This window comes from Scyliorhinus canicula, chromosome 1 (assembly GCF_902713615.1).
Source record: "Scyliorhinus canicula chromosome 1, sScyCan1.1, whole genome shotgun sequence".
Taxonomy (NCBI): Eukaryota; Metazoa; Chordata; class Chondrichthyes; order Carcharhiniformes; family Scyliorhinidae; genus Scyliorhinus; species Scyliorhinus canicula.
The window spans coordinates 226586654-226602420 of NC_052146.1; the positions used below are offsets into that span (position 1 = coordinate 226586654).

Below are 15767 nucleotides of genomic sequence, written 5' to 3' on the forward strand. Positions count from 1 at the left end.
AGAGAATCGTGAACAAAGACTCCCAAGTCCCTTCGTGCTTCTGACTTCCTGAGCATCTCCCCATTTAGAAAATAGTCTATACATCCATTTCTCCTTCCAAATTGCATAACCTCACACTTTTCCACATTATATTCCATCTGCCACTTCATTGCCCACTCTCCTAGCCCGTCCAAGACCTTCTGCAGCCCGCCTGCTTCCTCAATACTACCTGCCCCTCTGCAGATCATTAATGTACATTATGAAATGTTGTCCCAGCACCAACCTCTGAGTTACACCACTAGTCACCGGTTGCTATCCTGAAAAAGACCCCTTTATCCCCACTCTCTGCCTTCTGCCAGTCAGCCAATCTTCTATCCATGGCAGGATACCCTTAATACGATAGGCTCTTAACCTATTTAACAGTCTCCTATGCGGCACTTTGTCAAAGGCCTTCTGTAAATCTAAACAAATTATGTTCGCTGGTTCTCCTTTGTCTAACTTCCTTGTTGCTGCCCCAATGAACAGATTTGTCAGACATGACCTCCCCTTGGCGAAGCCATGCTGAGTCAGTCCTATTTTATCATGCACTTTCAAGTACTCCAGGATCTCATCTTTAATAACGGACTCTAAAATCTTACCAATGGCCAAAGTCAGGCTAACTGGCCTATAATTTCCGGTCTTTTGTCTCCCTCCCTTCTTAAACAATTGTGTTACATTAGTCACTTTGCAGTCCTCTGGGACCCTTCCTGCCTCCAGTGATTCCTGAAAGATCATCACCAATGCCTCCACAATCTCCTCAGCTATCTCTTTTAGAACCTTGGGTTGTAGTCCATCCGGTCCAGGTGATTTATCCACCTTCAGACCTTTCAGTTTCCCCAGAACCTTCTCCCTAGTAATGGTCACTGCACTCACCTCTGCCCCTGGCTCTCCTGGAGCTCTGTCATCCCACTGGTGTCTTCCACCATGAAGACTGATGCATAGTAACTATTCAGTTCATGTGTCATTTCTTCGTTTCCTATTATTACTTCTCCAGCCACATTTTTCAGTGGTCCAATGTCTATTTATATATTGAAAAAAAACTCTTCCTATCTTCCTTTATATTACTAGCTAGCTTGCACTCAAACTTCATCTTCTCCCCCTTTAGTGTTTTTTTAGTTGTCCTCTGCTCGCTTTTAAAGACTTCTAATCATCTGGCTTCCCACTAATCTTCGCAACTTTGTATTCTGTCCTTGACTTCCCTCGACAGCCATGGATGCCTTGTCCTCCCCTTAGCATGTTTCTTCCTCTTGGGATGAATTTCTGTTGTGCCTCCCTAATAACCCCCAAAACTGTGATTGCTGTTGCACTGTCTTCCCTGCTAGGCTCCTTTTCCAATCAACTCTGGCCAGCTCCTTCCTCATGTCTTTGTAGTTACCCTTATGAGGGGGCAGAGAAATCATTAGCAAATTCCCTGCATAAATAAAGCTAGCCAATTTGGGACCGGCTAGAGGTGAGTGAGCAGCAAGGAAGTTGTTACTGCTGTTGTGCGCCTGTGTGTGCGTGTGTGCATGCGTTTGCACCTGTGGTCTGGACATTCATCCAACCAGCTCCATACATCTTATGAACTCCCCACCACCAGTTCCGATGGTGCTTTTGCAGAATATTATTAAGGGAGATGTGTTAGCATTTCAACTAAAGCAGACCTTGATATGGCAGTTGGCCTGCTGAGGAAGTGACAGATGTAAACAAAAAATGAAGAAACTAGTCATTGACTGCACTCCACTCGGAGCATTGCTTTGCTCAGAGGAGCTTTACAGACTAGGCTCTGTTCAAAAAGAAGTTTCCTCTGGTTAAGGAAGAACAGAGCCAGAATGAGGCATTGTTTTAATTAGGCACAGATTTTTGTCAGTGAGGAGTCAAGTCACTGAATCAAGCTCCATAATATATTGGTAACAAAGGAGTCAGTGTATTGCATATGGGCTCCCTAATTGGACTAAAATAATTTTTAAAAAGATATATTTCTCTTAAGATATCAGTGATAAAGGTACCTTTTATAAATTTTCTCCTCTTTCTTTTCCTGAACTCGTGCATTGAGCAGAATTGACTGTTCCATGAAGGCTGCTTCGTACAGGCGTCGAACAAACAGCTGGGATGTCCTTTCAATCCTTCGAATGTGTCGGCCCCACACATAAAATGTTGAGAAGAACAGCCCGAGCCAAAAGCAGACAGCAAAGGAGACAAGCAGTACCAAACCAGCTCTGCTGGAATCTAACATTAAAGGTGCTCTGCAAAGGCTGCGAGGAATTTCTAAAAGCAGGATTTGTACAGGGTCGCTATCATCAGAGGTGTTTAAATTGTGGCAGAGAGCAGTCAGGTTAAAAGTAGCTGCTTCTCTATACTTAGTGGAACTATCATACAACACGATCAAAAAAGCAAAAAACACTACTGGAGTGGCTAATATGGATGGCACGATGAAACTGCGCCTGACTGCGTGCATTTTACACGCCTGAACCCCAAACCAGTGACATAGGGCGGAAGAAATCGCTTGTATTCCAAAGAGACTCAAGATAATTTGTAACTCAAATTGTGAGATTGTTTTCACATCTTCCCAGTTGTATTCCTTGATTGGAATCCATGCTGCCACTACAGCACCAGTAACTAGAATTCGAACTGTACTGGTAAAGAGGTATGTGATGTTTCTGGTGTGTCTCAAGCTTTTCCTTATATTTTGCATTGCTCCAATTTTGCAATACAATGTAAAGTTTTCCCACCAATTGAAAGATACGAGTATTAGGGCAACAATTGCAAGGCCCACATACGGTTGAATGTGTTTAACCTCATCTAAATGTTGTTGAGGATTGTGAGCTAAAGTGAAAAGCAAGAGGCCCAGGAAAACAAAGCCAAAGCCTCCCAGTGGGAGTAACATAGAAAGTTTGAGTGGTATGAGTTGAAACACTGCTTGCAGAAGAGAGGGAAGAAGGCAAACACCATTCAAAATGTATAGATTGGTTATAATGTCAAAATGAGGCATACAGACCAACACCAGGACTGAAGTGGCAAAAGCAACAACTGCTTCGATCGTGCAAACCTGGCAAGAAAAAGGAGGAAAGAAATTTCAGCCAAAAAGTTAAATTATAATGTTGCAAAATATGAGGTTGAACATTGAAATAAAGTGTTGGACTGATAAACTTCTTCATTGACATCCTGTTAATTTTATCTGTCTTTTTTTTTTTGTTTTTATAAATTTAGATTACCCAATTATTTTTTCCAATTAAGGGGCAATTTAGCGTGGCCAATCCACCTACTCTGCACATTTTTGGGTTGTGGGGGCGAAGCCCACGCAGACACGGGGAGAATGTGCAAACTCCACACAGACAGTGATCCAGAGCCGGGATCGAACCTGGGACCTCAGCGCCGTGAGGCGGTTGTGCTAACCACTTGGCCACCGTGCTGCCCTTAATTTTATCTGTCATGAGAGATATGTTCTGACTGAAAAGTCTTCTCGCACTGGACTATCTCCTTTGGTAAAATTTGCAGCTCATTGTTGTCAATGGATTTAAATATCAGCTGGTGTCCATATCTGCAACCAATCAGATACCACCCGAGGTGAATCTCTCCCCTCTAATGGTTATGAGGTTCCACCTAGTGGTGGAAATGTAATCTGCAGGCTTGACTTTGTGTCAAATCTGAGAATTAAATACGGGCAGGAATTTTAACTTGAGATGGCTGTAATTTCATGGAGTTTGCTAGTGTAAATCCCATAAAGGATCAACTGTAATACTCTGTGATATCATAGAAGGAAGGGGCATATACACATGTGGCTGGAGAGTCTCGGGGAAAGCAATATGCAAATTGGAAGGCATATTCACATAACTGTAAATAGGTTACAATCAAGCTTGAGTGTTTGCAATCAACATTCTTTGTGGGTTATTGAAAGTACTCCAACTCAACAACACAATTAGTTGTGGTCTTGCTACCCATGTCCAACCTAAAGTCCCGCTGCCCACCCACCAGCTGAAAAGTCAGGGGAAGTCAGCCACCCAATGTGCCAAACCCAAACCTGATTTTACAGCAATCGGTTCGAGACAGGCCTCCTGGCTCGACCTGGGAGGAACATAAGAACTATGAGCAGGAGTTCTCATGGTAGCATCAGGAGGCCTCACGGTAGCATGGTGGTTAGCATCAATGCTTCACAGCTCCAGGGTCCCAGGTTCGATTCCCGGCTGGGTCACTGTCTGTGTGGAGTCTGCACGTCCTCCCCGTGTGTGCGTGGGTTTCCTCCGGGTGCTCCGGTTTCCTCCCACAGTCCAAAGATGTGCGGGTTAGGTGGATTGGCCATGCTAAATTGCCCGTAGTGTAAGGTTAATGGGGGGATTGTTGGGTTACGGGTATACGGGTTACGTGGGTTTAAGTGGGGTGATCATTGTTCGGCACAACATTGAGGGCCGAAGGGCCTGTTCTGTGCTGTACTGTTCTATGTTCTATGTTCTATGAGTAGGCCATCTGGCCCCTCGAGCCTGCTCCGCCATTCAATGAGATCATGGCTGATCTTTTGTGGACTCAGCTCCACTTTCCGGCCCGAACACCATAACCCTTAATCCCTTTATTCTTCAAAAAACTATCTATCTTTATCTTAAAAACATTTAATGAAGGAGCCTCAACTGCTTCACTGGGCAAGGAATTCTATAGATTCACAACCCTTTGGGTGAAGAAGTTCCTCCTAAACTCAGTCCTGAATCTACTTCCCCTTATTTTGAGGCTATGTCCCCTAGTTCTGCTTTCACCCGCCAGTGGAAACAACCTGCCCGCATCTATCCTATCTATTCCCTTCATAATTTTAAATGTTTCTATAAGATCCCCCCTCATCCTTCTAAATTCCAACGAGTACAGTCCCAGTCTACTCAACCTCTCCTCATAATCCAACCCCTTCAGCTCTGGGATTAACCTAGTGAATCTCCTCTGCACACCCTCCAGTGCCAGTATGTCCTTTCTCAAGTAAGGAGACCAAAACTGAACATAATACTCCAGGTGTGGCCTCACTAACACCTTATACAATTGCAACATAACCTCCCGAGTCTTAAACTCCATCCCTCTAGCAATGAAGGACAAAATTCCATTTGCCTTCTTAATCACCTGTTGCACCTGTAAACCAACTTTCTGTGACTCATGCACTAGCACACCCAGGTCTCTCTGCACAGCGGCATACTTTAATATTTTATTGTTTAAATAATAATCCCGTTTGCTGTTATTCCTACCAAAATGGATATCCTCACATTTGTCAACATTGTATTCCATCTGCCAGACCCTAGTCCATTCACTTATCCTATCCAAATCCCTCTGCAGACTTCCAGTATCCTCTGCATTTTTCACGTTACCACTCATCTTAGTGTCATCTGCAAACTTGGACACATTGCCCTTGGTCCCCAACTCCAAATCATCTATGTAAATTGTGAACAATTGTGGGCCCAACACGGATCCCTGAGGGACACCACTAGCTACTGATTGCCAACCAGAGAAACACCCATTAATCCCCAATCTTTTTGCTTTCTATTAATTAACCAATCCTCTACCCATGCTACTACTTTACCCTTAATGCCATGCATCTTTATCTTATGCAGCAACCTTTTGTGTGGCACCTTATCAAAGGCTTTCTGGAAATCCAGATATACCACATCCATTGGCTCCCCGTTATCTACTGCACTGGTAATGTCCTCAAAAAATTCCACTAAATTAGTTAAGACACGACCTGCCCTTTCTGAACCCATGCTGCGTCTGCCCAATGGGACAATTTCTATCCAGGTGCCAGAACACTCACTGAGTTGCTGAGCAATCAATGTATCGGCAGCTAGCCAGCCCCAATAGCACCACAGGAAGCTGTGGCCACTGCTGGAACTGCAACCAGTCCCCAACAGCGATTGAGTAAGGTGGTTGAGTGGTTTTGGGAAGCTATTAGCAAGGGGAATGGGAGGCACCACAAAGACAGTAGAGGGTGGGAATAGCTGGGGTCAGGGAGTATCATAGGGGACCTCCACTAGGCACAGGTTTCGCAAGCAGGAGCAACACCTCTGCAGTGTGGAAGGCCACCAGTGTTCAGTTGGTGGCCTTGTTATTTGACATGGACAACTCCCACCAATGGTAAAATGTCAGCAATGGTAGGAGTGATTGTCAGGTAGCCGTTTATTGACCACTTCAGGGCCTCAATTAATCCAAGAGCAAGAAGCAATGATACCCTCCCTGTCACTGGTAAAATACCAGTGGAGGTGGGTAAGTGACAGGGATGGTGCCTCCCACCATGCTTTCCACTTTGGTTCTAATCATTACTCAATACTGAAAAGGTAGCTAAAAACAGTTATAAACAGGTAAGTTGCCTCAAAAGCAGAGCACACCTGGATGAGTGTACTCAATGCACTGAGATTAAATTTGTCCCTTTTCGGGTTTACTGATTTACATTCAGATGAAGCAAATTAGTCAACATTGACCATTTCCTCAAACATGATGTCAACTCCTCAACATCATCAAAATGTCATTTTAGCAGAGGTGGTAATCCCCTTAAAAATAAATAAGTTCAAATAGTGTATTTCTTATTTATTACTGTTTGATTTCCAGTTCTAAATCAAAACGATCAAAGTGATTAATGAATCCCCTCTGCCAAAATGCAAACTAGAAAATTAGCTTTGCTCTCTACCAAAGTTTTTTTCCAAAGGGGCAATCCAACTAACCTGCATATCTTTGGGTTGTGGGGGTGAAACCCACGCAGACACAGGGAGAATGTGCAAACTCCACATGGACAGTGACCCAGGGCCAGGATTCGAACGTGGGTCCTCAGTGCCGCAGTTCAAGTGCTAACCACTGCGCCACCATACTGTCCTTAACCACAGTTTTCTTTTTAAGAAAACCCAAAAGTAACCACAGAAGGGTTTTGTTTCTTTAATTGAAAAGTAAAGTACAGGTGTTCCAGCTTCCCAAGAGGATCAGCTTACCATTCCTAGAATACTCAGTGGAGGAGCAATGGATGATCCAAATGTTGTTTTCCATAAGGCTTTTGCAAGTGCCAGAACATTAGGCACCAACAATGCACAAGCTAGGATGATGTGACTGAAGGGCTTGTTTTCAAAGGGTGACTGAGGGTTTGATAGGCTGGTCAATAAGAGAAGACTGGTCTGTAAAATATAAAAGTATACATTCTTTAGTACTCACATCACTCACTTCAGCATATCACAGAAGATACAAAACATTGGCTCTCATTCCGCAATATATTATCAAAATGATAAAGAAAACACTTCCATTCTGTAGTCGTGGCCGAGTGGTTAAGGCGATGGACTAGAAATCCATTGGGGTCTCCCCGTGCAAGTTTGAATCCTGCCGACTACGAATATCCTTACTAACTTGATAGAGTTTTTCGAAGAGGTCACAAAGATGAGTGATGCAGGTACGGCAGTGGATGTTGTCTATATGGACTTCACTAAGGCCTTTGACAAGATCCCTCATGGTAGACTGGTACAAAAGGCGAAGTCACACGGGATCAGCGGTGAGCTGGCAAGGTGGATACAGAACTGGCTCGGTCATAGAAGGCAGAGAGTAGCAATGGAAGGGTGCTTTTCTAATTGGAGGGCTGTGACTAGTGGTGTTCCGCAGGGATCAGTGCTGGGACCTTTGCTGTTTGTAGTATATATAAATGATTTGGAGGAAAATGTAACTGGTCTGATTAGTAAGTCTGCAGACGACACAAAGGTTGGTGGAATTGCGGATAGCGATGAGGACTGTTAGAGGATACAACAGGATTTAAATCGTTTGGAGACTTGGGAGGAGAGATGGCAGATGGAGTTTAATCCGGACAAATGTGAGATTATGTATTTTGGAAGGTCTAATGCAGGAAAGGAATATACAGTGAATGGTAGAACCCTCAAGAGTATTGAAAGTCAGAGAGATCTAGGTGTACAGGTCCACAGGTCACTGAAAGGGGCAACACAGGTGGAGAAGGTAGTCAAGAAGGCATGCTTGCCTTCATTGGCCGGGGCATTGAGTATAAGAATTGGCAAGTCATGTTGCAGCTATATAGAACCTTAGTTAGGCCACACTTGGAGTATAGTGTTCAATTCTGGTCGCCACGCTACCAGAAGGATGTGGAGGCTTTATGAGGGGCATAGACAGAGTGGATAGTCAGAGGCTTCTCCCCAAGGTAGAGGGGTCAATTTCTAGAGGGCATAGGTTTAAGGTGCGAGGGGCAAGGTTTAGAGGAGAGGTACGAGAAAAGCTTTTTACACAGAGGGTGGTGGGTGCCTGGAACTCACTGCCGGAGGAGGTGGTGGAAGCAGGGTCGATAGTGACATTTAAGGGGCATCTTGACAAATACATGAATAGGATGGGAATAGAGGGATACGGACCCAGGAAGTGTAGAAGATTTTAGTTTAGACGGGCAGCATGGTCGGCACAGGCTTGGGGGGCCGAAAGGCCTGTTCCTGTGCTGTACTTTCTTTGTTCTTTGATTGTTTATGTTAGGAGTCCTCGCTCTGAAATCACAATGTGCTCCATTTATCCACTGATCTGATCTATACACCAAGTTCATCTCTGTATCAGGTTGCTGGCTGTATGGGAGACAGATGCTGAACAATTTCCCAGTGGAGAGCTTTAGGTGATTCTTTGTAAGTGTGTTGTGAAGTTCTAAGTGTTGTGTTATGTAATCTGAGATAACACAGGCTGCAACTCGATGCAGCTTTGACCAAAAGATACTCCAGACTTTGAAGTAAGTTCAATGCGATTTATTGAACAGTTCTGAGTTCGACTCTCCTACTAATCTTGCTGCAGTAACTCAGTCTAACTACCCAGTTTGCTCTAAGCCACGTGTGGGTGCTTCTGATCTGCCCCTGTCCTACTCTCTAAGTGTCGCCTGTGGAAAGAGACAGAGCATGTGTTCCCTGTCCTTATATATGGGTTGTGTAATGGCCCCTTGTGGTAGTGTCACCTCTGGATGTCTTGACTGCCCATAGAATAAGACACGACAATGTGTTCATTAGCTGTATGTCTTGCATGTCATGACGTCTCTGGTGTTCCCTCTAGTGTTTACTTAGTCGTAGTTTATTTACGTTAACCCCTTGTGTATTTACAGTGATGCATATCACCACACTAAGGAGATAAAACAGCCTGAGACACTCAGAATTAAAAATGCATGGGAAAAGATTGCTTCCCTAATTAAGACGCTTCTGCAGACTCCCACAGACACCCCTGCTGGTACAAGTGAAAATGCAGCTTCGGGTGACACAGTAACACAGATGTTAGCTCTGTTGCTTCTCAGCACCAGTGTCCCAGGTACGCTTCCAGCTTGGGTCACTGTCTGTGTGGAGTCTGCACGTTCTCCCTGTGTCTGCGTGGGTTTCCTCCGGATGCTCCGGTTTCCTCCCACTAGTCCCAAAAGACGTGCTTGTTTGGTGAATTGGACATTCTGAATTCTCCCTCAGTGTACCCGAACAGGCACCAGAGTGTGGAGCCTAGGGGATTTTCACAGAAATTTCATTGCTGTTAATGTAAGCCTACTTGTAACACGAATAAAAATTATTATTATTATTAAGTGAAGACAATAAACATTGCAATTTTCAAAATACAAATCGACACAACTCTCCTTTTCTTCGTAAGTTCTCCATTGGCTGATGCAGAAATCGGAAAAAGCGATTGGAGTGAGAATCGGTTCCGACCCAGAAATCGTGGCAGGTGCCGATTTGACACCGCATCGTATTTCTCCGAAACAGATGTACAGTAAACACTGTTTGCACATCATTAGTGGGCCTGACCCAGTATTCTCCGGGGCCTCCAAGTTCCCGATGATGCAGTTCACTTGTGCTTTTTAAATAGAAACTGGTTGTGGCTGATACGGGAGAGAGAAGAGGTAGACCACAGAGACGCGCGACTGTGGACTGCGGGACGGACTGGCCGGGCTGGCTGGAGTGGGGGGGCCCTGCCAGGGCGAGGGGGAGTGACCAGGGAATGGGTTGTGCGGCCAGGGTGATCCCCCAATGGACTGGGGCGGTGTCCTGGCACAGACAGCAATTGCCGTGCCCTGCAAGGCAGCCATCTTGCTGCACACCCCACTGACCACCCACCTTGGCCCCTGGTTCTGCAGAGTGACACCGGCTGTATGGGTGCCCCCACCTCCCCACCCCATGTTCCACCATACCCCTGGACCTGGCAGGTATTCTGATACCCACTTAAGGGCAACGTCCACTGTAACCACTATGGGGGGGCAGGGCCGCCGAGCATACCGCTGGCAAGGGCAGCGCCCAGCCGACAGTACCCCTGGCAGCAGGGATGGGGCCAGGGCCCAAGGCACCCACGGTGTCGGGCAACAATGAGGCCAGTGGTGCGGAGTTAGGAGGGGGACATGCGGGGGCAGAGCTCGCCAACCAGGGCCACCATTTGGCCCGTTGGACCTGGTTGGGCATGTAGGTGCTCGAGGAAACCAGCAGCGCAGCCTGATCCAGAGGAAGAGGAAGCAGCCACCTAGGATAGAAAGTCGGCCGCTCAACTGGCTGAGGATGAGGATGTGCAAAGGAGGCACTGCATGAGGCCTCGTGTGTACTCGCAGCATCTGTCATTCGAGGAGCTGCTGGACTGTGCACGTCACCGAAGACTGGCTGAGCCGGGAGACAGTGTAACATATCTGCCAGATGATGGCACACCTGGCACCGTGGGGGTATGGGAGAGGACACCAGCTCCCAGTGGCCGTTAATTAGAAGGTTGTCCAAAACATTTATATTGCTGGATCCTTCCAGGAGCCGAGTGTTAACCTTTTCGGGATCTCACACACCTCAGTACACAGGTGCATCCACACCATCACGGAGGCATGATAAGTCCAATCGGCACAATGCATCCATTTGGATTGAGCCCAACAGGATGCCCGGGCAGCAGAGTTCGCCGTCATCGGCAGAATGCCCTGGCCACCCACAACTTAGTGTGAGGATGAGGGTGAAGGCGAGGGTGATGCAGTGCAGAGATTTCCCATTGAAGCCACCCCACGCTGCCAGCAACCCATGAGCACCCTCAGTGGGATAGGTGACTCACGATGACTGGAGAATTATGGTTTTAATCTCATTTAATTCAGTTCTTAATTTGAGATCTCAATGTTTGAAACTGATTCGATGCTTACAATGGTGTTTTATGTGCTTTAAAGAATGACACATTTAATGTGATCATTTGGGAACTCTATTTTGCACTGTCCAATCACTTAAGTGCATTCTAATCACTCGAGCATATGATTGCAATATACTTACCATTCTTTGATACGGTTGATGTTTGTAAACATCAGGATTTCAGCACTGAGAGTCACTCATCCACGAAGGGAGATAAATGAATCAAGGCTGCAACTGTTTTGTGGAACCTGTAAAACATAGCCCTCGACTAGAAATTAATGAATGGTTTGCACCCTATGGATCTAAGGGGTTGAAACACAGGCCACAGCTGTTCTTCTTCCAGGATTGGACATGGGGAGCTTCCAGGTGTGAGTTACAACTTTAATTTTCTCACTGCCCCCGTCTGGACTACTCTCTAGCTTCTCGGGGGGGGGGGGGATGTCCCTTTAGTCTGGGAGGCCCTATGGGGGCCCCTTTAATTCAGGGGTTTCTTTGGGGCGTGCCTTTTGTTTGTGGATTTCTGTGGGGCCCCCTCTAATTACAGGGGACCTGGGGGGTTCCCTCTAGTTAAGGGATCTCTGTAGGGCTCCCCCCTTGTTTGGGGGTCTCTATGGTGGAGTCCTCCTAGCTAGGGGTCCCTGGGGGGGGTTCCCTATTCAAAAGGTCGCTGAGGGGGGTCTCCCACTTTAGGGGGTTCCTGCAGAAGTATTTAGGGAGTCCCTGTGGTGAGCAAGTCGAGTCATCCCCATACTTGGGGGCAGGGATTGTCTTACCCATGCAATTGTTTGTGGGGAGCTGCTTTGAGGTGTCAGGGGGTTGGGAAGCTGATTTGTGGGGGTGGGGACCAGCCACGGGACTTCACTATTGGTGCGCCCACTCAAAATCATCAGGGGATGAGGATGCAGACTGTTAGCAGAATAGGGACACAATATAACATAGAAAAGTGATCATGTCAGAGGGAATACAGTGGTAGTACATTTCAGGAGAGTGAGACAAGGGTGAGTGGCCTCTACTTTAATGCCCGGAGTATTACAGGTAAAACAGATGAGTTAAGGGCAAAAGTTGACATGTGGAATTATGATATAGTAGCCATCACGGAGACGTGGTTGAGAGAGGGGCAGGATTGGCAGCTTAACATCCCGGTATACAGAATCTTCAGGAGGGACAGGGAAGGGGGCAAAAGAGGGGGAGGCATTGCACTATTAGTTAAGGAGTCAATTACTGCAGTAAGGGGAGATGATATCTTGGGGATGGTGTTAAACAAACCTTTGTGGGTAGAGTTTAGGAATAAAAAAGATACAGCCACATTGCTAGGTGTTAATTATAGATTTTCAGCGGGAAATTGAGGAAAAATTATGTGAGCAATTTGCAGAAGTGTGTAAAAATAATAATGGGGTAATTATAGTGGGTGATTTCAAATTTTCCAAATGTTAAAGGGCTTGGATGGGGCAGAGTTTGTAAAATGTACGCAGGAGAACCTGTGGACCTATTTCTGGGGAATGAAGCTGGACAGGTGGTTGATGTGATGGTGGGGGAACATTTTAGTGATAGAGACCACAACGTGGTGCAATTTAAGTTAGGTATGGACAAAGAAAAGTTCTTGGATTGGAGGGGAACCGACTTTACTAAAATAAGACAAGATCTGGCCAATGTAGATTGGAACAAGTTACTGGTGGGGAGATCTGCAGAAGAGCAGTGGGGTGTTCAAAGAGGAAATGGGGTGGATACAGGCCCAACATGTTCCCTCTGGGGTAATAGGAAGGAGTAACAAGCCCAGAGAATCATGGATGACCAGAGTTATTCAGGATACAATGAGAAGGAAGAGAGAGGCTTTTAATAACTACAAGAGGAGCAAATCAACAGAGGCATCAGTGGAGTACAGAAAATGCAGGAAGAAGCTTAAGAAAGCAATCAGGAGAGCAAAGAGGGGATATGAAAAATCTCTAGCTGGTAAAAGGAGGAAAAATCTCAAGATATTCTATAACTATATCAATGGGAAGAGGGTAACTAGGAAAAAAGTAGAGCCCATTTGGGCCAAGAGAGGAATCTCTTGCTATCTTGGGGGACATGGGTAGGGTGTGTTAGGATATTGTCTGTGTTCCACAGAATCACATAAAAATACAGTGCAGAAAAGGCCCTTCAGCCCATCGAGTCTGCATCACTATTGATCTGTACAAAACTGTTGTTTGGGATACTTGATTGTATGTTGCCTTAATGTGGGTTGTCCTTTCAAGGCGCACAGGTAACATTGGTATGAATAGTACACTAGCTGTGAGGGTTAACATTCACCTCGCTTGGGGAGGTGATGTAAGCTTTTCTTTCCTTCCTCCCATGTTATTTTTACTCCCTTCTCTCTTCTTTCTCTTCCAAATACATATATTTACTTTCCTTTTGGTTAGTTTTCAATATAAGAACATAAGAACTAGGAGCAGGAGTAGGCCATCTGGCCCCTCAAGCCTGCTCCGCCATTCAATGAGATCATGGCTGATCTTTTGTGGGTTGGCTACTGCAAAGTTACTGCAGCCTTTGGGATTTCTGTTTAAATTGTAGTCTTTGGACACTGAGGGAAACCCCCTTTTAAATGGGCTGGTCTGAAAACATCCCCTTTGAGTTCTGTGGCAGAATCTGTGATGTCATTTGATAGACTTGGCAAGTAGCCAATCAGTGCATATAAGATTTTCAATCTTTTCGTATCCGGGCCTGTGGTTGGTGAAGCCAGTCTGTAACTTTCAGGGACGAAGCTGGGTCATCTGGAGAGTGCCATCTTTTGCTCAATTCTATTAAGCAGCCAGTGAAGTAAGGACACAGAAGTCTCTCTGTAGTAATCCACGGGAGGCAGGAGTTCCGTCATCACACCAATATTTATTTACAATAACGATATTACAGGAGCAGCTACAAACAGTGCTGCTAGCAGTCCAGTCAACTTATGACTGGCTCACAAAGCCTACAGAGGTGCTTATATGGGCCCCCTCAATGAGCTATCATTGAGGGAGCTCATACTCCAATTGGCCAACCAATAAAGCCAATTGGAGTTCATTACACCTCTCCCCCCAAGGTCTGAGGAATTCCTGCCAGCTGGCATTCCTTTGAGCTTCTTCCTGCTCCTCATGTCTGGGTCTGTCACCTCTGTGTCGTCCGCCGGGTCGTTCTCCGAAGTGGGCGGGGTGTACCGTATAGGTGCCCATCTTTTCCTTGACGACCTCCTTGAAAGTTGTTCTTCCTCCTCCTTGGGGAGGGGTGTCGCGGTGGCCTCGTCGAACGTGTCCATCTCCGACTCTGACGACTGGATGACGGGGTCTGGAGAAATTGCTCGGGGCTGGGGTGTGGGTATCCTTTCCGTCTGGGCTATCCCAGCTTGAGGCGGTCCTGCTTCGCCTGCCTCCAGGTGTGGTTCCGCTGCCCTTATTTGGTCTAGGTGTTTCTTCAGCACCTTACCTCCTATTGAAACCTCATAGGATATGGGACCTGTTTGGGACTCTACCGTGCCTTTGACCCACGTTGGTCCATTCCTATAATTCTTGACCCAAACCGGTGCCCCCACCTGGAAATGTCTCTGCTGCCGACTATGATCATGCCCCCTGCGTTGGGCCTCCTGTTGTTTCTCCACTTGCCCCGTTAAATTTGGGAAAAGGAGACTCAGCCTCATTCGCAGCCGCGGAGTTCAGCTGGCGGTATACCCGTTGTGGAATGCGGTGTGGTCCTGTAATCAAATAGCCAGCGGGAGAGCTTTGTGTCCATTGATGCTGCCGGCTGCTTTTTGAGTCCCGCTTTAAGTGGCTGGACCACTCTCTCTGCCAGGCCGTTGGTCGCTGGATGGTAAGGGACCGTTTTGATGTGACGGACTCCGTTTTCCTTCAGGAATTTTCCAAATTCCCCACTTGTGAATGCCGTTCCGTTGTCCGACACCAATACCTCCGGAAGTCCATGTGTTGCAAATGAGGCCCTGAGCTTTTCAATTGTCGATGCTGTGCTTGCCGCGTTTACCCGGTGGACGTCCAACCATTTGGAGTGGGCGTCCACTATCACCAAAAACATTGAGCCCATGAAAGGGCTGGCGTGGTCAATATGCAGGCGGGTCCACGGTCTGCCTGGCTATTCCCACGGGTGCAATGGCCCCGCTGGTGGCACTCTTTGCCCCTGTTGGCACTCCTGGCACCGACGGACCAAGGCTGCTATGTCTGTGTCCAAACCTGGCCACCAAACGTAGCTTCGAGCTAGCATCTTCATTTTAGACACCCCTGGGTGTCCGTGATGTAACTCGGTTAAGATTGCCTGACGGCCCTGAGCTGGGACTATTACCCGGGCTCCCCATAATAGGATACCGTCTTCTACGGTTATTTGGTCCCTTCTGCTCCAGTATGGGTGCATCTGGGGCTCCACTGGTCTTTCCAGTTCCCCTGTTAGCAGTAAATGCGTCATCTTGGCTAAAACTGGGTCCTTTTGCGTCCACAACCGAATATGTTGTGCGTCTACTGGTAGGGTGTCCAAAAAATTTAGAGTCATTACTGTCTCCTCTACTTTTGGTATTTGCGGCGGAGTGTCCGGGAGGGGAAGTCTGCTCAAAGCATCTGCATTTGCCACTTGCATTCCCGGTCTGTGCTCCGGAACGTATCTATATGCCGCCAGTAGCAACGCCCAGTGTTGGATTCTAGCTGATGCAATCGGGGGTATTGACTTGTCTTCTTTTAA

At 46.6% G+C, this 15767-nt stretch overlaps 1 non-coding gene across 1 annotated transcript; it reads left to right on the plus strand.

Annotated features, from left to right (window-relative positions):
- The first annotated feature begins 7247 nt into the window (after positions 1–7247).
- On the plus strand, positions 7248–7329 carry trnas-aga. Its single transcript has one exon. It is a non-coding gene; the product is annotated as a tRNA-Ser (tRNA).
- The last annotated feature ends 8438 nt before the right edge of the window (positions 7330–15767 follow it).